The 21063-nt window shown below is 44.1% G+C and overlaps 6 non-coding genes and 1 pseudogene across 6 annotated transcripts; all 7 read left to right on the top strand.

Moving 5' to 3' along the window:
* Nucleotides 1–364: 364 nt before the first annotated feature.
* Nucleotides 365–554, top strand: LOC130300465 (U2 spliceosomal RNA). The gene has a single exon (XR_008851324.1). It is a non-coding gene; the product is annotated as a U2 spliceosomal RNA (small nuclear RNA).
* A 2092-nt stretch (nucleotides 555–2646) lies between these two features.
* Nucleotides 2647–2837, top strand: LOC130300444 (U2 spliceosomal RNA). The gene has a single exon (XR_008851306.1). It is a non-coding gene; the product is annotated as a U2 spliceosomal RNA (small nuclear RNA).
* Nucleotides 2838–4938: 2101 nt separating this feature from the next.
* On the top strand, nucleotides 4939–5129 carry LOC130300445 (U2 spliceosomal RNA). The gene has a single exon (XR_008851307.1). It is a non-coding gene; the product is annotated as a U2 spliceosomal RNA (small nuclear RNA).
* A 6800-nt stretch (nucleotides 5130–11929) lies between these two features.
* On the top strand, nucleotides 11930–12106 carry LOC130300459 (U2 spliceosomal RNA; annotated as a pseudogene).
* Nucleotides 12107–14200: 2094 nt separating this feature from the next.
* LOC130300446 (U2 spliceosomal RNA) lies at nucleotides 14201–14391 on the top strand. Its single transcript, XR_008851308.1, has one exon. It is a non-coding gene; the product is annotated as a U2 spliceosomal RNA (small nuclear RNA).
* Nucleotides 14392–16480: 2089 nt separating this feature from the next.
* LOC130300447 (U2 spliceosomal RNA) lies at nucleotides 16481–16671 on the top strand. The gene has a single exon (XR_008851309.1). It is a non-coding gene; the product is annotated as a U2 spliceosomal RNA (small nuclear RNA).
* Nucleotides 16672–18764: 2093 nt separating this feature from the next.
* LOC130300448 (U2 spliceosomal RNA) lies at nucleotides 18765–18955 on the top strand. Its single transcript, XR_008851310.1, has one exon. It is a non-coding gene; the product is annotated as a U2 spliceosomal RNA (small nuclear RNA).
* The last annotated feature ends 2108 nt before the right edge of the window (nucleotides 18956–21063 follow it).

Genomic DNA, 21063 nt, shown 5'->3' on the forward strand with positions numbered 1-21063 from the left:
GCAAGGGATAAAGTCTATTGTTCCTTTCACGCAGATATAGATAGATTTGTGGAAACATACAAGGTTCCAGCGTGGCTGGCGATTCCAGCCAAAAGTGAGATGCTGAGTGGATCTATAACTTGTGGTTTCTTAGACTTCTTGATGGTCTTTGCATGGAGAAGAGGAATGACATTTGGGTAATTTTTCTTTAAGAAATTATAGAATTATAGTATGGTTAGTTTTGGTTTGATAATTTTTTTATGTTTTAAATATGGTTTCTTTTATTGTTTAAAAAAAAAAAAAAAAAGAGATAAAGAAATAAAGAAAAACGGGTTTTCCTGATGATGAACAAAAAATCAAGCTCAAATAAGATCTTAGAGCTCTGATGGAGTTCTGAGGGTTAACTAAAAAAAAAAAAAAAATCTGTTCTTATCAGTTTAATATCTGATACGTCCCCTATCTGGGGACCATATATTAAATGGATTTTTGAGAACGGGGGCCGATTTCGAAGCTTGCTTCCGTCGCCCTATGCATTGACCCGATATGGCAGTATCTTCGGGTACAGTGCACCACCCCCTTACAGGGTTAAAAAGAAAGATTCCTACTTTCATTGCTACCTGCTTGCTGGCTAGCCAGCTAGCCAGCCCTGTGGGCCTTGCTGCTGCTGCAGCCAAAAAACAAAAGGTGGTGCTGCTGCTGCTTCTGCTGCTTCTGCTTCTGCTTGTGTCTGGCCCCTGTTGGAGCGTCCAGGCACAGGACTTCTGCTGCTGCTGACTAAATGGCCTCCTTAATTGGATCATTTGAGTAGCCAGCACACCTGTGCAGGTAGGGCATGACATGATAGGCAGCTGCCTTGATAGCGGGTGGGTGCTGAATGTTCCTAATTGACAAAATAAGATTAATGCTTATGAAGAAATATAAAATCTCATCCCTTCCCCAATATCGCGCCACACCCCTACCCCTTAATTCCCTGGTTGAACGTGATGGACATATGTCTTTTTTCGACCGTACTAACTATGTAACTATGTAACATAACATGGGGGGGGGGGGGGGGGTCTCCTGGCTGTTCACACAGGTGTGTCATTGCTGTACATTGACCATGCATTGCTTCTGTGGTATTGCAAAGGCAAAGACAAATGCTTCCAGCCATCCATTGCACTAATGGATTGGTCATCAGCTGGCTGTCTATGTCCCGCATCAATATAGACCAAAGTACAGAGGGTTAGGCTATGCTATTGTGCACCTACCTGATGCATCAGAAGGTGCGAGGCCCTTGCTAAATTCTGTGCACAGACTTTGAGATCTATGCTTTAGACTGTATCTAAACCTGCTCCAACATGGACTGACATTCTGGCCTACTTTCAGCCGATGCGACTTGTCTGTCGCTGAACAGTCGCTTTTTATGTATTCAGCACCTATGTATAATGTTGTAAAAATGCTCTAGAAGCTAAAGTCGCAGAAATGTCACACATATTTGGCCTGCAACTTTCTGTGCGACAAATTCAGACAGGAAAAATCAGTATAAATCCTTAGAAAATTATCCCCCAGTGTCTCCATCTGCTGGCGGTATTGAATAAGCATTGCTGTACTGATGGGGTATGCATTAGACGAAAAAAAAGAAGAAAAAGAAGAATAATACGCCCAGAAAAGAGGCGAAAAGGAGAAAAACGTAAAAAAACGTGAAAAAAAAGTAAGAGGAAGAGAAGGGAAAAAAAGGTGGAAATGGGTTTAAAAGTGATTTCGGCGGAGAAATATATATATATATATATATATATATATATATATATATATATATGCGCACACACACACATAGATATAAACGTATTCTCCGTTGAGATATTGCAGCCGCTGCTGTGTCCAGGCCCAGGAGCCTTAGCACTGTGCTGTGATGTCACTCAATACCACTGACATCACTAGGTGTAAACAACATCTCTCCTTTGCTGTGTATGTGACTATGGAGCTGTTTGGTGATGTCGTCTATTACGGCCTTCATAGAAGCAACAGGAGATTGTTGCATCCATCTTGAACCCTCAGAACTACAGTGCTATGATGTCACTCACTTCCACAGGCCTTGCAGAGTGTAAACAACAACAACCCAGCTTTGTTGTGTATGTAACCAAAGGGATTTGTGATGTCACCTAGAACCTTCACAGCAGCGACAGCTTTATGAGGAGCATCAGCACTGCTCTGCCTGAGCAGAACCATCACCGCCATAGGTTGTCAAATAACCCGGATTTAACCCACACAGGTAAGTCCAATGGGGTGCAGGCATGTCCTCTATGCTTACAGCTTCCCGTGGGTGTTGGTTTGATACCGTTTGGGGACAGCCAAGGAGGCATCTGCAGGCAACAAAGGTAGGTGTGTGCTTGTGTGTGTGTTTCCTATGCAGATCCTAAGCCCAGTGTCACATGCAAGTAGGAGGAGTAAGAAGGGTTCCTGGCAAATCCGGGTTATGGATTGCATTTAAAAAGGCCCCGTGGGAGTGCAATGGGCCCCTGTCTTGCTGCTTAGCAATAATGGTATGGGTTTAGGTTCTGCTGTGTGTACTGGTGGTTGACTGCCCCCCAGCCCAGAGTGTGCATGGAAAATTGTCTGGCAGCCTCCCTGACAGCAAGCAGTGATAGTGCCCATGAAGGGGACCTTGTTGGGCCCGCCCCTTTCACGGTTATCGCTTCTCGGCCTTTTGGCTAAGATCAAGTGTAGTATCTGTTCTTATCAGTTTAATATCTGATACGTCCCCTATCTGGGGACCATATATTAAATGGATTTTTGAGAACGGGGGCCGATTTCGAAGCTTGCTTCCGTCGCCCTATGCATTGACCCGATATGGCAGTATCTTCGGGTACAGTGCACCACCCCCTTACAGGGTTAAAAAGAAAGATTCCTACTTTCATTGCTACCTGCTTGCTGGCTAGCCAGCTAGCCAGCCCTGTGGGCCTTGCTGCTGCTGCAGCCAAAAAACAAAAGGTGGTGCTGCTGCTGCTTCTGCTGCTTCTGCTTCTGCTTGTGTCTGGCCCCTGTTGGAGCGTCCAGGCACAGGACTTCTGCTGCTGCTGACTAAATGGCCTCCTTAATTGGATCATTTGAGTAGCCAGCACACCTGTGCAGGTAGGGCATGACATGATAGGCAGCTGCCTTGATAGCGGGTGGGTGCTGAATGTTCCTAATTGACAAAATAAGATTAATGCTTATGAAGAAATATAAAATCTCATCCCTTCCCCAATATCGCGCCACACCCCTACCCCTTAATTCCCTGGTTGAACGTGATGGACATATGTCTTTTTTCGACCGTACTAACTATGTAACTATGTAACATAACATGGGGGGGGGGGGGGGGTCTCCTGGCTGTTCACACAGGTGTGTCATTGCTGTACATTGACCATGCATTGCTTCTGTGGTATTGCAAAGGCAAAGACAAATGCTTCCAGCCATCCATTGCACTAATGGATTGGTCATCAGCTGGCTGTCTATGTCCCGCATCAATATAGACCAAAGTACAGAGGGTTAGGCTATGCTATTGTGCACCTACCTGATGCATCAGAAGGTGCGAGGCCCTTGCTAAATTCTGTGCACAGACTTTGAGATCTATGCTTTAGACTGTATCTAAACCTGCTCCAACATGGACTGACATTCTGGCCTACTTTCAGCCGATGCGACTTGTCTGTCGCTGAACAGTCGCTTTTTATGTATTCAGCACCTATGTATAATGTTGTAAAAATGCTCTAGAAGCTAAAGTCGCAGAAATGTCACACATATTTGGCCTGCAACTTTCTGTGCGACAAATTCAGACAGGAAAAATCAGTATAAATCCTTAGAAAATTATCCCCCAGTGTCTCCATCTGCTGGCGGTATTGAATAAGCATTGCTGCACTGATGGGGTATGCATTAGACGAAAAAAAAGAAGAAAAAGAAGAATAATACGCCCAGAAAAGAGGCGAAAAGGAGAAAAACGTAAAAAAACGTGAAAAAAAAGTAAGAGGAAGAGAAGGGAAAAAAAGGTGGAAATGGGTTTAAAAGTGATTTCGGCGGAGAAATATATATATATATATATATATATATATATATATATATATATATATATATATATGCGCACACACACACATAGATATAAACGTATTCTCCGTTGAGATATTGCAGCCGCTGCTGTGTCCAGGCCCAGGAGCCTTAGCACTGTGCTGTGATGTCACTCAATACCACTGACATCACTAGGTGTAAACAACATCTCTCCTTTGCTGTGTATGTGACTATGGAGCTGTTTGGTGATGTCGTCTATTACGGCCTTCATAGAAGCAACAGGAGATTGTTGCATCCATCTTGAACCCTCAGAACTACAGTGCTATGATGTCACTCACTTCCACAGGCCTTGCAGAGTGTAAACAACAACAACCCAGCTTTGTTGTGTATGTAACCAAAGGGATTTGTGATGTCACCTAGAACCTTCACAGCAGCGACAGCTTTATGAGGAGCATCAGCACTGCTCTGCCTGAGCAGAACCATCACCGCCATAGGTTGTCAAATAACCCGGATTTAACCCACACAGGTAAGTCCAATGGGGTGCAGGCATGTCCTCTATGCTTACAGCTTCCCGTGGGTGTTGGTTTGATACCGTTTGGGGACAGCCAAGGAGGCATCTGCAGGCAACAAAGGTAGGTGTGTGCTTGTGTGTGTGTTTCCTATGCAGATCCTAAGCCCAGTGTCACATGCAAGTAGGAGGAGTAAGAAGGGTTCCTGGCAAATCCGGGTTATGGATTGCATTTAAAAAGGCCCCGTGGGAGTGCAATGGGCCCCTGTCTTGCTGCTTAGCAATAATGGTATGGGTTTAGGTTCTGCTGTGTGTACTGGTGGTTGACTGCCCCCCAGCCCAGAGTGTGCATGGAAAATTGTCTGGCAGCCTCCCTGACAGCAAGCAGTGATAGTGCCCATGAAGGGGACCTTGTTGGGCCCGCCCCTTTCACGGTTATCGCTTCTCGGCCTTTTGGCTAAGATCAAGTGTAGTATCTGTTCTTATCAGTTTAATATCTGATACGTCCCCTATCTGGGGACCATATATTAAATGGATTTTTGAGAACGGGGGCCGATTTCGAAGCTTGCTTCCGTCGCCCTATGCATTGACCCGATATGGCAGTATCTTCGGGTACAGTGCACCACCCCCTTACAGGGTTAAAAAGAAAGATTCCTACTTTCATTGCTACCTGCTTGCTGGCTAGCCAGCTAGCCAGCCCTGTGGGCCTTGCTGCTGCTGCAGCCAAAAAACAAAAGGTGGTGCTGCTGCTTCTGCTGCTTCTGCTTCTGCTTGTGTCTGGCCCCTGTTGGAGCGTCCAGGCACAGGACTTCTGCTGCTGCTGACTAAATGGCCTCCTTAATTGGATCATTTGAGTAGCCAGCACACCTGTGCAGGTAGGGCATGACATGATAGGCAGCTGCCTTGATAGCGGGTGGGTGCTGAATGTTCCTAATTGACAAAATAAGATTAATGCTTATGAAGAAATATAAAATCTCATCCCTTCCCCAATATCGCGCCACACCCCTACCCCTTAATTCCCTGGTTGAACGTGATGGACATATGTCTTTTTTCGACCGTACTAACTATGTAACTATGTAACATAACATGGGGGGGGGGGGGGGGGGTCTCCTGGCTGTTCACACAGGTGTGTCATTGCTGTACATTGACCATGCATTGCTTCTGTGGTATTGCAAAGGCAAAGACAAATGCTTCCAGCCATCCATTGCACTAATGGATTGGTCATCAGCTGGCTGTCTATGTCCCGCATCAATATAGACCAAAGTACAGAGGGTTAGGCTATGCTATTGTGCACCTACCTGATGCATCAGAAGGTGCGAGGCCCTTGCTAAATTCTGTGCACAGACTTTGAGATCTATGCTTTAGACTGTATCTAAACCTGCTCCAACATGGACTGACATTCTGGCCTACTTTCAGCCGATGCGACTTGTCTGTCGCTGAACAGTCGCTTTTTATGTATTCAGCACCTATGTATAATGTTGTAAAAATGCTCTAGAAGCTAAAGTCGCAGAAATGTCACACATATTTGGCCTGCAACTTTCTGTGCGACAAATTCAGACAGGAAAAATCAGTTTAAATCCTTAGAAAATTATCCCCCAGTGTCTCCATCTGCTGGCGGTATTGAATAAGCATTGCTGCACTGATGGGGTATGCATTAGACGAAAAAAAAGAAGAAAAAGAAGAATAATACGCCCAGAAAAGAGGCGAAAAGGAGAAAAACGTAAAAAAACGTGAAAAAAAAGTAAGAGGAAGAGAAGGGAAAAAAAGGTGGAAATGGGTTTAAAAGTGATTTCGGCGGAGAATATATATATATATATATATATATATATATATATATATATGCGCACACACACACATAGATATAAACGTATTCTCCGTTGAGATATTGCAGCCGCTGCTGTGTCCAGGCCCAGGAGCCTTAGCACTGTGCTGTGATGTCACTCAATACCACTGACATCACTAGGTGTAAACAACATCTCTCCTTTGCTGTGTATGTGACTATGGAGCTGTTTGGTGATGTCGTCTATTACGGCCTTCATAGAAGCAACAGGAGATTGTTGCATCCATCTTGAACCCTCAGAACTACAGTGCTATGATGTCACTCACTTCCACAGGCCTTGCAGAGTGTAAACAACAACAACCCAGCTTTGTTGTGTATGTAACCAAAGGGATTTGTGATGTCACCTAGAACCTTCACAGCAGCGACAGCTTTATGAGGAGCATCAGCACTGCTCTGCCTGAGCAGAACCATCACCGCCATAGGTTGTCAAATAACCCGGATTTAACCCACACAGGTAAGTCCAATGGGGTGCAGGCATGTCCTCTATGCTTACAGCTTCCCGTGGGTGTTGGTTTGATACCGTTTGGGGACAGCCAAGGAGGCATCTGCAGGCAACAAAGGTAGGTGTGTGCTTGTGTGTGTGTTTCCTATGCAGATCCTAAGCCCAGTGTCACATGCAAGTAGGAGGAGTAAGAAGGGTTCCTGGCAAATCCGGGTTATGGATTGCATTTAAAAAGGCCCCGTGGGAGTGCAATGGGCCCCTGTCTTGCTGCTTAGCAATAATGGTATGGGTTTAGGTTCTGCTGTGTGTACTGGTGGTTGACTGCCCCCCAGCCCAGAGTGTGCATGGAAAATTGTCTGGCAGCCTCCCTGACAGCAAGCAGTGATAGTGCCCATGAAGGGGACCTTGTTGGGCCCGCCCCTTTCACGGTTATCGCTTCTCGGCCTTTTGGCTAGATCAAGTGTCTGGTCAGGAGGATCCTGGGAGTTTGTCCTACCTTTTCCAAGGGGGGCTGCTACGAGGAACCGAAAAGGCGATCGACAAGATGGGTGTTCGCATCCGTTACCTTACATCCGGTGAAACGCGGATTCGTTTTTCCTTTCGCTTTGATGTTGATGAAGACAAACAAGAACTCGTCCAACTTTCTTATTTTGTGAAAGAAACTCTCTACAAGCTTCTTGGGGTGAAGAAAGAGAACATCGTCTGTCTCAGAGATCCTCGGAAGGGCAGCTTCATCCTAACTCTGGACTCTGTTTATGCATGCCAGAATCTTTTTGAGAAGCTGAAAAGCAATCAAGACCTTGCTGAGCTTGATGGGATCACGGTCACAGTGTTGTATACTGGAGGCGATATTCCTCTAGTTGTGTGTATGCACAATCCCTTTGTGACTGTGTCCCATATTGAGCTCTTTTTGGGGAAATACTGCAGTTCTGTTAAGTATTCCCATAAGGTGATGAATTCAGAAGACCTATGGACGGGGAAACATAAGTTTTTTGTGAAAATGAAGGAGGATGCTACTGGCATTGGAGGGTTGTGTCATCCACCCTCCAACTTTTCTATCGGTCGGGATAAGGGCTATTTGTTTTATCCCGAGATGCCTACTTTTTGTAGGAAATGTAAGAAATTCGGACATACTATGGAAGTTTGCACGGACACTACAGTTCGCTGTGGTCGGTGCAATCAAGAAGGCCATGTTTCTAAGGACTGTGCTAAAATCGTCTGCAACATTTGTGGTGAAGAAGGCCATGCCTTTAAAGATTGCAGTCTCCGTTCCAGTGTAGCTAGATCGTGGGCTGACCGTGTAGCGGGGAGAGTGGGTGTAGTGCAAGCTGAAGTACCACCTGCGAAAGCACCCCAGCGGTCTGAGGCGCCTTCAGAAAAGCCGGCTGTAACTTCTGATGTCGTGGCGGAGCTTATGGACCTTTCTGCTGCTGTGCCTGAGACAGAGGGGAGACCTTCTGTGGAGGGTTCTGGCGGAGGAGGGTCACTAGTGAGCAGTGAAGCCATGGAGGTTGGCGTGAAGGAGATCAAGCGGAAGAAGGAACTCGGAGATGAGCCACAACTTGGCATTAAACGGCCTGTCAAAAAAAGCTCAGACGGATGTGAGGACAGTCAACATGCATGGAGGCCTTCTATAAGATCAGCGTCCGATCCAAAAAATATCAAAGAGTTCGAAAGCCCGGAGTCACCTGTGGGTTTCATATCGGACTCAAACTCCAGTAGCGAATAGCTTCCTTAAAGTGCTCCTCTCTTAATGTGAGAGGTCTAAAGAGCCCTACGAGAAGGGCTGCTTTGTTTAGTTTTTTAGAGACCTTGGACTGTTCTCTGTTCTTTTTACAAGAATGTGGAATTGAACATAGTCCAAATTATGAGGACCTTTGTCGTGGCTGGACTTTGGGACCATCGGTCTGGTCGGGTGACAATATGAACAGATCTTCAGGTGTTGGGATCTTGTTTAGAGGTTCAGATGTACAAGTTTTGTCCTTCTTAGAAATTATACCTGGTAGAGCGCTATTAGTTAATATTAAGTACAATGGCTCGGAGATTAAGCTTTTTAACATCTATGCTTCTCCTGAAAAAAATGAGAGAGCCGACTTGATTAATGATATTCAGGCTTTTATCCCAGGTTCAACACCTATTTTAATGGCTGGAGATTTTAATTGTTGTATGAGTGGTGATCATCGTGAGAGTGGAAGTTTGCATGTCAGAGTGGATAAAACAGAGAAACAGATTAAGAGTATGACTGAGGATTTTAACTTTACCGATGTCTGGAGGAGAAAATACCCAGACGACCCTGGTTACACATGGGAAAATAATGTCTGCAAATCCAGGATTGATTTTATTTTTTTATCGGAAAGTTTTAATCTAGTTGATGTTTCTCTTTTATCAAATATTTTCTCTGATCATAAGTTATTATATGCACATGTCACTTTACCTGGCCTAGAGAAAGGCAGAGGCGTTTGGAAGCTCAACACTACTTTATTAGAGGACATGAAAACAAAAAATGATTTTATTGCTGCTTATAACAAATGGAGATTGCGTCAATCCCAATATAAAAATATTTTGGATTGGTGGGAGGATGTTAAAAAGTGGACTAAACTGTTTTTTATCCGTGTGGGCATCCAAAAGGCTAAGGAGAAAAAGTTATGGTTTAAAATGTTAAACACTAAAATCCAAACATATTATAAACTAAAGCAAGCCGGGCTTGAGATGGATGATGTTATTGCTCAGACAAAGAATGAAATAAAAAATGCCATTAGTCAAAAAGGAAAAGAAATGATTTTTAACAGCAAGGTGCAATGTCTGGAGAATGATGAAAAGTGTTCGAGATTCTTTTTTAAGAAGGTGGTGGGAAAGAAAGAAATGATATCTGTAATAGAAGGGAAGATAACTAATGAAGAGATGTTGCGAGACGCACAAGTATTTTATCAGGAGCTTTTTAATAAAAAAGATATTGATATTTCCTTTACTAATGATGTTTTAGATACCTTGGATTCAAAACTTGACAAAACTGACCAAGACAGCCTTTGTGATGAAATCTTTTTACCTGAACTTTTAAGCATTTTTAAGAGTTTTTTAAATGGTAAAACACCTGGTTCGGATGGGTTGCCAGTTGAATTTTATTTGTGTTTTTGGTCCATTTTAAAAGATGATCTTTTAGGTATTTTTAACTGTGCTTTTAAATCTGAGATTTTACCTGCGTCCTGGAGAGATGGTGTTGTTACTCTGATTTTTAAAAAAGGAGACATCTCTAAATTAGAAAATTGGAGGCCTATTACCCTGCTAAATACAGACTATAAGGTTTTAGCAAAAATTTTAGCAAATAGGCTCAAGCAGGTAATTGCTAAGGTTATACACAGTGACCAAGTATGCGGAGTACCTGGAAGGAAAATAAGTGATCATCTAAACCTTGTAAAAGATGTTTTATGGTATCAGAAACAATGTGATCAGAAATTGGCAATTTTATCCTTGGATTTTCAAAAGGCTTATGACCGTGTTTCTCATGATTTTTTATGGTTGGTTTTAAAGAAAATGAATTTTCCTGATTTTATTGTTGGAAAAATTGCACTTTTATATAAAAACTGTTTTAGTCGTATTTTAATTAACGGTTTTTTATCCCAAGAGGTATGTTTACAGTCTGGGGTGAAACAGGGGTGCCCCCTATCACCCATTCTTTTCATATGTGCAATAGAACCTCTGTTGAATGTTTTGAGAAAAGATAAGCTCATTAGAGGAGTGCCAATCCCTGGAAGTGGAGGACAGAGCGTAAAGACGATAGCATACATGGATGATGTTAATATTCTATGTTCAGATGAACCATCCCTGAAACGTGCTATCAGACAGACAGAATTTTTTTGTGAGGGCTCTGGCTTCAAATTAAATAAAAATAAATGTGATTGCTTTGCAATAGGGAATTGGGGCAATACGGAGGTGAATGTGCAATATGATAAAATCAAAATCTTGGGTGTCATCTTTGACAATGAAAATAATGGAGAGGAAAGCTGGTCCATCGTCAAAGAGAAAGTGCAAAAGAAAATAAGTTTTTGGAAAATGAGGAAATTAACAATAGAAGGAAAAGTACTGATAATGAAAGCTTTGTTGCTACCTATCATGCTATATTTAAGCTTGGTTTTCCCACCGAGTGAACGCACCTTAAAGTTTTTAAACAAGATTTGCTTTCATTTTTTATGGGGGTCTAAAATGGATAAACTCAGGAGAGATGTAATGATGAAGACAAAGAAATTGGGGGGTAAGGATGTGCCTGATTTAAAAAGGTTTTTATATATTCACTTTTTTTCTATGTGTTTTAATGGCTTGCAAAGAAACTGTTATTGGTCTTATTTTTTAAAATATGCTGCAGGTCACATTTTTAGAAAAAGAAAGTGGATAACCTTACCTTTAACGTCCCCAATCTTATTTATTCCCCCAGCGCACTATGTGGTTTTAGAAAAGATTATTCGTATTTATGGCATTGCTAATTTTAGTCAAGAAATTTGTAGTAATGCACGAAAATTAGTTCCTGAAATCAGGAAGATAGAACAGATTTGCTTAATATCTAATTATTCCACTGAGAAATCTCTAAGAGTTTGGAGGATGGTGAATATGGGATTCTTATCTAATGACTTAAAAGATCTGGCCTGGCAGATAGCACATCAATGTTTGCCTACCAGAGAATTCCAACACAGAAGAGGATTGTGTCGTAGTGCAAAGTGCCCGAGAATGGGGTGTCCTAGTGAGGAAACAGTTTTACACATTTTTTGGAACTGTTTTTACGCCCAAGAGATATGGCATTTGATAGGACCCTTACTAAAATTCATTTCTGATCTTAATTTTTTAAATCATGAAGTTATTTTATATGGATTTTATAATGTTTTATCTGTGGAGAAGTCTCGGGTTTTGTGGATTAGTATAAATTGTATTAAAATTGCACTATGGAAGACGAGGAATATTCTTCTTTTTAAAAGAGACACTATTACCTCTAAAGATTGTGTTCGCCTAGCTCTTAGTGAGATGTATGTTTTCTATTTATTGGATAAAAAAAGATTAGGTCACAAAGTGGCTAAAAGTCTTTGGAATCTACATCTGTGGAATATGCTTTTAGCAGACTAAGTGTAATCTGGACTGCGTAAGGTCTTTTAGTCTAAGAATATTATATCTAAAAGTAAAAAAATCTGTTCTTATCAGTTTAATATCTGATACGTCCCCTATCTGGGGACCATATATTAAATGGATTTTTGAGAACGGGGGCCGATTTCGAAGCTTGCTTCCGTCGCCCTATGCATTGACCCGATATGGCAGTATCTTCGGGTACAGTGCACCACCCCCTTACAGGGTTAAAAAGAAAGATTCCTACTTTCATTGCTACCTGCTTGCTGGCTAGCCAGCTAGCCAGCCCTGTGGGCCTTGCTGCTGCTGCAGCCAAAAAACAAAAGGTGGTGCTGCTGCTGCTTCTGCTGCTTCTGCTTCTGCTTGTGTCTGGCCCCTGTTGGAGCGTCCAGGCACAGGACTTCTGCTGCTGCTGACTAAATGGCCTCCTTAATTGGATCATTTGAGTAGCCAGCACACCTGTGCAGGTAGGGCATGACATGATAGGCAGCTGCCTTGATAGCGGGTGGGTGCTGAATGTTCCTAATTGACAAAATAAGATTAATGCTTATGAAGAAATATAAAATCTCATCCCTTCCCCAATATCGCGCCACACCCCTACCCCTTAATTCCCTGGTTGAACGTGATGGACATATGTCTTTTTTCGACCGTACTAACTATGTAACTATGTAACATAACATGGGGGGGGGGGGGGGTCTCCTGGCTGTTCACACAGGTGTGTCATTGCTGTACATTGACCATGCATTGCTTCTGTGGTATTGCAAAGGCAAAGACAAATGCTTCCAGCCATCCATTGCACTAATGGATTGGTCATCAGCTGGCTGTCTATGTCCCGCATCAATATAGACCAAAGTACAGAGGGTTAGGCTATGCTATTGTGCACCTACCTGATGCATCAGAAGGTGCGAGGCCCTTGCTAAATTCTGTGCACAGACTTTGAGATCTATGCTTTAGACTGTATCTAAACCTGCTCCAACATGGACTGACATTCTGGCCTACTTTCAGCCGATGCGACTTGTCTGTCGCTGAACAGTCGCTTTTTATGTATTCAGCACCTATGTATAATGTTGTAAAAATGCTCTAGAAGCTAAAGTCGCAGAAATGTCACACATATTTGGCCTGCAACTTTCTGTGCGACAAATTCAGACAGGAAAAATCAGTATAAATCCTTAGAAAATTATCCCCCAGTGTCTCCATCTGCTGGCGGTATTGAATAAGCATTGCTGCACTGATGGGGTATGCATTAGACGAAAAAAAAGAAGAAAAAGAAGAATAATACGCCCAGAAAAGAGGCGAAAAGGAGAAAAACGTAAAAAAACTTGAAAAAAAAGTAAGAGGAAGAGAAGGGAAAAAAAGGTGGAAATGGGTTTAAAAGTGATTTCGGCGGAGAAATATATATATATATATATATATATATATATATATATATATATATATATGCGCACACACACACATAGATATAAACGTATTCTCCGTTGAGATATTGCAGTCGCTGCTGTGTCCAGGCCCAGGAGCCTTAGCACTGTGCTGTGATGTCACTCAATACCACTGACATCACTAGGTGTAAACAACATCTCTCCTTTGCTGTGTATGTGACTATGGAGCTGTTTGGTGATGTCGTCTATTACGGCCTTCATAGAAGCAACAGGAGATTGTTGCATCCATCTTGAACCCTCAGAACTACAGTGCTATGATGTCACTCACTTCCACAGGCCTTGCAGAGTGTAAACAACAACAACCCAGCTTTGTTGTGTATGTAACCAAAGGGATTTGTGATGTCACCTAGAACCTTCACAGCAGCGACAGCTTTATGAGGAGCATCAGCACTGCTCTGCCTGAGCAGAACCATCACCGCCATAGGTTGTCAAATAACCCGGATTTAACCCACACAGGTAAGTCCAATGGGGTGCAGGCATGTCCTCTATGCTTACAGCTTCCCGTGGGTGTTGGTTTGATACCGTTTGGGGACAGCCAAGGAGGCATCTGCAGGCAACAAAGGTAGGTGTGTGCTTGTGTGTGTGTTTCCTATGCAGATCCTAAGCCCAGTGTCACATGCAAGTAGGAGGAGTAAGAAGGGTTCCTGGCAAATCCGGGTTATGGATTGCATTTAAAAAGGCCCCGTGGGAGTGCAATGGGCCCCTGTCTTGCTGCTTAGCAATAATGGTATGGGTTTAGGTTCTGCTGTGTGTACTGGTGGTTGACTGCCCCCCAGCCCAGAGTGTGCATGGAAAATTGTCTGGCAGCCTCCCTGACAGCAAGCAGTGATAGTGCCCATGAAGGGGACCTTGTTGGGCCCGCCCCTTTCACGGTTATCGCTTCTCGGCCTTTTGGCTAAGATCAAGTGTAGTATCTGTTCTTATCAGTTTAATATCTGATACGTCCCCTATCTGGGGACCATATATTAAATGGATTTTTGAGAACGGGGGCCGATTTCGAAGCTTGCTTCCGTCGCCCTATGCATTGACCCGATATGGCAGTATCTTCGGGTACAGTGCACCACCCCCTTACAGGGTTAAAAAGAAAGATTCCTACTTTCATTGCTACCTGCTTGCTGGCTAGCCAGCTAGCCAGCCCTGTGGGCCTTGCTGCTGCTGCAGCCAAAAAACAAAAGGTGGTGCTGCTGCTGCTTCTGCTGCTTCTGCTTCTGCTTGTGTCTGGCCCCTGTTGGAGCGTCCAGGCACAGGACTTCTGCTGCTGCTGACTAAATGGCCTCCTTAATTGGATCATTTGAGTAGCCAGCACACCTGTGCAGGTAGGGCATGACATGATAGGCAGCTGCCTTGATAGCGGGTGGGTGCTGAATGTTCCTAATTGACAAAATAAGATTAATGCTTATGAAGAAATATAAAATCTCATCCCTTCCCCAATATCGCGCCACACCCCTACCCCTTAATTCCCTGGTTGAACGTGATGGACATATGTCTTTTTTCGACCGTACTAACTATGTAACTATGTAACATAACATGGGGGGGGGGTCTCCTGGCTGTTCACACAGGTGTGTCATTGCTGTACATTGACCATGCATTGCTTCTGTGGTATTGCAAAGGCAAAGACAAATGCTTCCAGCCATCCATTGCACTAATGGATTGGTCATCAGCTGGCTGTCTATGTCCCGCATCAATATAGACCAAAGTACAGAGGGTTAGGCTATGCTATTGTGCACCTACCTGATGCATCAGAAGGTGCGAGGCCCTTGCTAAATTCTGTGCACAGACTTTGAGATCTATGCTTTAGACTGTATCTAAACCTGCTCCAACATGGACTGACATTCTGGCCTACTTTCAGCCGATGCGACTTGTCTGTCGCTGAACAGTCGCTTTTTATGTATTCAGCACCTATGTATAATGTTGTAAAAATGCTCTAGAAGCTAAAGTCGCAGAAATGTCACACATATTTGGCCTGCAACTTTCTGTGCGACAAATTCAGACAGGAAAAATCAGTATAAATCCTTAGAAAATTATCCCCCAGTGTCTCCATCTGCTGGCGGTATTGAATAAGCATTGCTGCACTGATGGGGTATGCATTAGACGAAAAAAAAGAAGAAAAAGAAGAATAATACGCCCAGAAAAGAGGCGAAAAGGAGAAAAACGTAAAAAAACGTGAAAAAAAAGTAAGAGGAAGAGAAGGGAAAAAAAGGTGGAAATGGGTTTAAAAGTGATTTCGGCGGAGATATATATATATATATATATATATATATATATATATATATATATATATATGCGCACACACACACATAGATATAAATGTATTCTCCGTTGAGATATTGCAACCGCTGCTGTGTCCAGGCCCAGGAGCCTTAGCACTGTGCTGTGATGTCACTCAATACCACTGACATCACTAGGTGTAAACAACATCTCTCCTTTGCTGTGTATGTGACTATGGAGCTGTTTGGTGATGTCGTCTATTACGGCCTTCATAGAAGCAACAGGAGATTGTTGCATCCATCTTGAACCCTCAGAACTACAGTGCTATGATGTCACTCACTTCCACAGGCCTTGCAGAGTGTAAACAACAACAACCCAGCTTTGTTGTGTATGTAACCAAAGGGATTTGTGATGTCACCTAGAACCTTCACAGCAGCGACAGCTTTATGAGGAGCATCAGCACTGCTCTGCCTGAGCAGAACCATCACCGCCATAGGTTGTCAAATAACCCGGATTTAACCCACACAGGTAAGTCCAATGGGGTGCAGGCATGTCCTCTATGCTTACAGCTTCCCGTGGGTGTTGGTTTGATACCGTTTGGGGACAGCCAAGGAGGCATCTGCAGGCAACAAAGGTAGGTGTGTGCTTGTGTGTGTGTTTCCTATGCAGATCCTAAGCCCAGTGTCACATGCAAGTAGGAGGAGTAAGAAGGGTTCCTGGCAAATCCGGGTTATGGATTGCATTTAAAAAGGCCCCGTGGGAGTGCAATGGGCCCCTGTCTTGCTGCTTAGCAATAATGGTATGGGTTTAGGTTCTGCTGTGTGTACTGGTGGTTGACTGCCCCCCAGCCCAGAGTGTGCATGGAAAATTGTCTGGCAGCCTCCCTGACAGCAAGCAGTGATAGTGCCCATGAAGGGGACCTTGTTGGGCCCGCCCCTTTCACGGTTATCGCTTCTCGGCCTTTTGGCTAAGATCAAGTGTAGTATCTGTTCTTATCAGTTTAATATCTGATACGTCCCCTATCTGGGGACCATATATTAAATGGATTTTTGAGAACGGGGGCCGATTTCGAAGCTTGCTTCCGTCGCCCTATGCATTGACCCGATATGGCAGTATCTTCGGGTACAGTGCACCACCCCCTTACAGGGTTAAAAAGAAAGATTCCTACTTTCATTGCTACCTGCTTGCTGGCTAGCCAGCTAGCCAGCCCTGTGGGCCTTGCTGCTGCTGCAGCCAAAAAACAAAAGGTGGTGCTGCTGCTGCTTCTGCTGCTTCTGCTTCTGCTTGTGTCTGGCCCCTGTTGGAGCGTCCAGGCACAGGACTTCTGCTGCTGCTGACTAAATGGCCTCCTTAATTGGATCATTTGAGTAGCCAGCACACCTGTGCAGGTAGGGCATGACATGATAGGCAGCTGCCTTGATAGCGGGTGGGTGCTGAATGTTCCTAATTGACAAAATAAGATTAATGCTTATGAAGAAATATAAAATCTCATCCCTTCCCCAATATCGCGCCACACCCCTACCCCTTAATTCCCTGGTTGAACATGATGGACATATGTCTTTTTTCGACCGTACTAACTATGTAACTATGTAACATAACATGGGGGGGGGGGGGGGGGGTTTCCTGGCTGTTCACACAGGTGTGTCATTGCTGTACATTGACCATGCATTGCTTCTGTGGTATTGCAAAGGCAAAGACAAATGCTTCCAGCCATCCATTGCACTAATGGATTGGTCATCAGCTGGCTGTCTATGTCCCGCATCAATATAGACCAAAGTACAGAGGGTTAGGCTATGCTATTGTGCACCTACCTGATGCATCAGAAGGTGCGAGGCCCTTGCTAAATTCTGTGCACAGACTTTGAGATCTATGCTTTAGACTGTATCTAAACCTGCTCCAACATGGACTGACATTCTGGCCTACTTTCAGCCGATGCGACTTGTCTGTCGCTGAACAGTCGCTTTTTATGTATTCAGCACCTATGTATAATGTTGTAAAAATGCTCTAGAAGCTAAAGTCGCAGAAATGTCACACATATTTGGCCTGCAACTTTCTGTGCGACAAATTCAGACAGGAAAAATCAGTATAAATCCTTAGAAAATTATCCCCCAGTGTCTCCATCTGCTGGCGGTATTGAATAAGCATTGCTGCACTGATGGGGTATGCATTAGACGAAAAAAAAGAAGAAAAAGAAGAATAATACGCCCAGAAAAGAGGCGAAAAGGAGAAAAACGTAAAAAAACGTGAAAAAAAAGTAAGAGGAAGAGAAGGGAAAAAAAGGTGGAAATGGGTTTAAAAGTGATTTCGGCGGAGAAATATATATATATATATATATATATATATATATATATATATATATGCGCACACACACACATAGATATAAACGTATTCTCCGTTGAGATATTGCAGCCGCTGCTGTGTCCAGGCCCAGGAGCCTTAGCACTGTGCTGTGATGTCACTCAATACCACTGACATCACTAGGTGTAAACAACATCTCTCCTTTGCTGTGTATGTGACTATGGAGCTGTTTGGTGATGTCGTCTATTACGGCCTTCATAGAAGCAACAGGAGATTGTTGCATCCATCTTGAACCCTCAGAACTACAGTGCTATGATGTCACTCACTTCCACAGGCCTTGCAGAGTGTAAACAACAACAACCCAGCTTTGTTGTGTATGTAACCAAAGGGATTTGTGATGTCACCTAGAACCTTCACAGCAGCGACAGCTTTATGAGGAGCATCAGCACTGCTCTGCCTGAGCAGAACCATCACCGCCATAGGTTGTCAAATAACCCGGATTTAACCCACACAGGTAAGTCCAATGGGGTGCAGGCATGTCCTCTATGCTTACAGCTTCCCGTGGGTGTTGGTTTGATACCGTTTGGGGACAGCCAAGGAGGCATCTGCAGGCAACAAAGGTAGGTGTGTGCTTGTGTGTGTGTTTCCTATGCAGATCCTAAGCCCAGTGTCACATGCAAGTAGGAGGAGTAAGAAGGGTTCCTGGCAAATCCGGGTTATGGATTGCATTTAAAAAGGCCCCGTGGGAGTGCAATGGGCCCCTGTCTTGCTGCTTAGCAATAATGGTATGGGTTTAGGTTCTGCTGTGTGTACTGGTGGTTGACTGCCCCCCAGCCCAGAGTGTGCATGGAAAATTGTCTGGCAGCCTCCCTGACAGCAAGCAGTGATAGTGCCCATGAAGGGGACCTTGTTGGGCCCGCCCCTTTCACGGTTATCGCTTCTCGGCCTTTTGGCTAAGATCAAGTGTAGTATCTGTTCTTATCAGTTTAATATCTGATACGTCCCCTATCTGGGGACCATATATTAAATGGATTTTTGAGAACGGGGGCCGATTTCGAAGCTTGCTTCCGTCGCCCTATGCATTGACCCGATATGGCAGTATCTTCGGGTACAGTGCACCACCCCCTTACAGGGTTAAAAAGAAAGATTCCTACTTTCATTGCTACCTGCTTGCTGGCTAGCCAGCTAGCCAGCCCTGTGGGCCTTGCTGCTGCTGCAGCCAAAAAACAAAAGGTGGTGCTGCTGCTGCTTCTGCTGCTTCTGCTTCTGCTTGTGTCTGGCCCCTGTTGGAGCGTCCAGGCACAGGACTTCTGCTGCTGCTGACTAAATGGCCTCCTTAATTGGATCATTTGAGTAGCCAGCACACCTGTGCAGGTAGGGCATGACATGATAGGCAGCTGCCTTGATAGCGGGTGGGTGCTGAATGTTCCTAATTGACAAAATAAGATTAATGCTTATGAAGAAATATAAAATCTCATCCCTTCCCCAATATCGCGCCACACCCCTACCCCTTAATTCCCTGGTTGAACGTGATGGACATATGTCTTTTTTCGACCGTACTAACTATGTAACTATGTAACATAACATGGGGGGGGGGGGGGGGGTCTCCTGGCTGTTCACACAGGTGTGTCATTGCTGTACATTGACCATGCATTGCTTCTGTGGTATTGCAAAGGCAAAGACAAATGCTTCCAGCCATCCATTGCACTAATGGATTGGTCATCAGCTGGCTGTCTATGTCCCGCATCAATATAGACCAAAGTACAGAGGGTTAGGCTATGCTATTGTGCACCTACCTGATGCATCAGAAGGTGCGAGGCCCTTGCTAAATTCTGTGCACAGACTTTGAGATCTATGCTTTAGACTGTATCTAAACCTGCTCCAACATGGACTGACATTCTGGCCTACTTTCAGCCGATGCGACTTGTCTGTCGCTGAACAGTCGCTTTTTATGTATTCAGCACCTATGTATAATGTTGTAAAAATGCTCTAGAAGCTAAAGTCGCAGAAATGTCACACATATTTGGCCTGCAACTTTCTGTGCGACAAATTCAGACAGGAAAAATCAGTATAAATCCTTAGAAAATTATCCCCCAGTGTCTCCATCTGCTGGCGGTATTGAATAAGCATTGCTGCACTGATGGGGTATGCATTAGACGAAAAAAAAGAAGAAAAAGAAGAATAATACGCCCAGAAAAGAGGCGAAAAGGAGAAAAACGTAAAAAAACGTGAAAAAAAAGTAAGAGGAAGAGAAGGGAAAAAAAGGTGGAAATGGGTTTAAAAGTGATTTCGGCGGAGAAATATATATATATATATATATATATATATATATATATATATATGCGCACACACACACATAGATATAAACGTATTCTCCGTTGAGATATTGCAGCCGCTGCTGTGTCCAGGCCCAGGAGCCTTAGCACTGTGCTGTGATGTCACTCAATACCACTGACATCACTAGGTGTAAACAACATCTCTCCTTTGCTGTGTATGTGACTATGGAGCTGTTTGGTGATGTCGTCTATTACGGCCTTCATAGAAGCAACAGGAGATTGTTGCATCCATCTTGAACCCTCAGAACTACAGTGCTATGATGTCACTCACTTCCACAGGCCTTGCAGAGTGTAAACAACAACAACCCAGCTTTGTTGTGTATGTAACCATAGGGATTTGTGATGTCACCTAGAACCTTCACAGCAGCGACAGCTTTATGAGGAGCATCAGCACTGCTCTGCCTGAGCAGAACCATCACCGCCATAGGTTGTCAAATAACCCGGATTTAACCCACACAGGTAAGTCCAATGGGGTGCAGGCATGTCCTCTATGCTTACAGCTTCCCGTGGGTGTTGGTTTGATACCGTTTGGGGACAGCCAAGGAGGCATCTGCAGGCAACAAAGGTAGGTGTGTGCTTGTGTGTGTGTTTCCTATGCAGATCCTAAACCCAGTGTCACATGCAAGTAGGAGGAGTAAGAAGGGTTCCTGGCAAATCCGGGTTATGGATTGCATTTAAAAAGGCCCCGTGGGAGTGCAATGGGCCCCTGTCTTGCTGCTTAGCAATAATGGTATGGGTTTAGGTTCTGCTGTGTGTACTGGTGGTTGACTGCCCCCCAGCCCAGAGTGTGCATGGAAAATTGTCTGGCAGCCTCCCAGACAGCAAGCAGTGATAGTGCCCATGAAGGGGACCTTGTTGGGCCCGCCCCTTTCACGGTTATCGCTTCTCGGCCTTTT

This window comes from Hyla sarda, unplaced genomic scaffold, assembly GCF_029499605.1.
Source record: "Hyla sarda isolate aHylSar1 unplaced genomic scaffold, aHylSar1.hap1 scaffold_1082, whole genome shotgun sequence".
Taxonomy (NCBI): Eukaryota; Metazoa; Chordata; class Amphibia; order Anura; family Hylidae; genus Hyla; species Hyla sarda.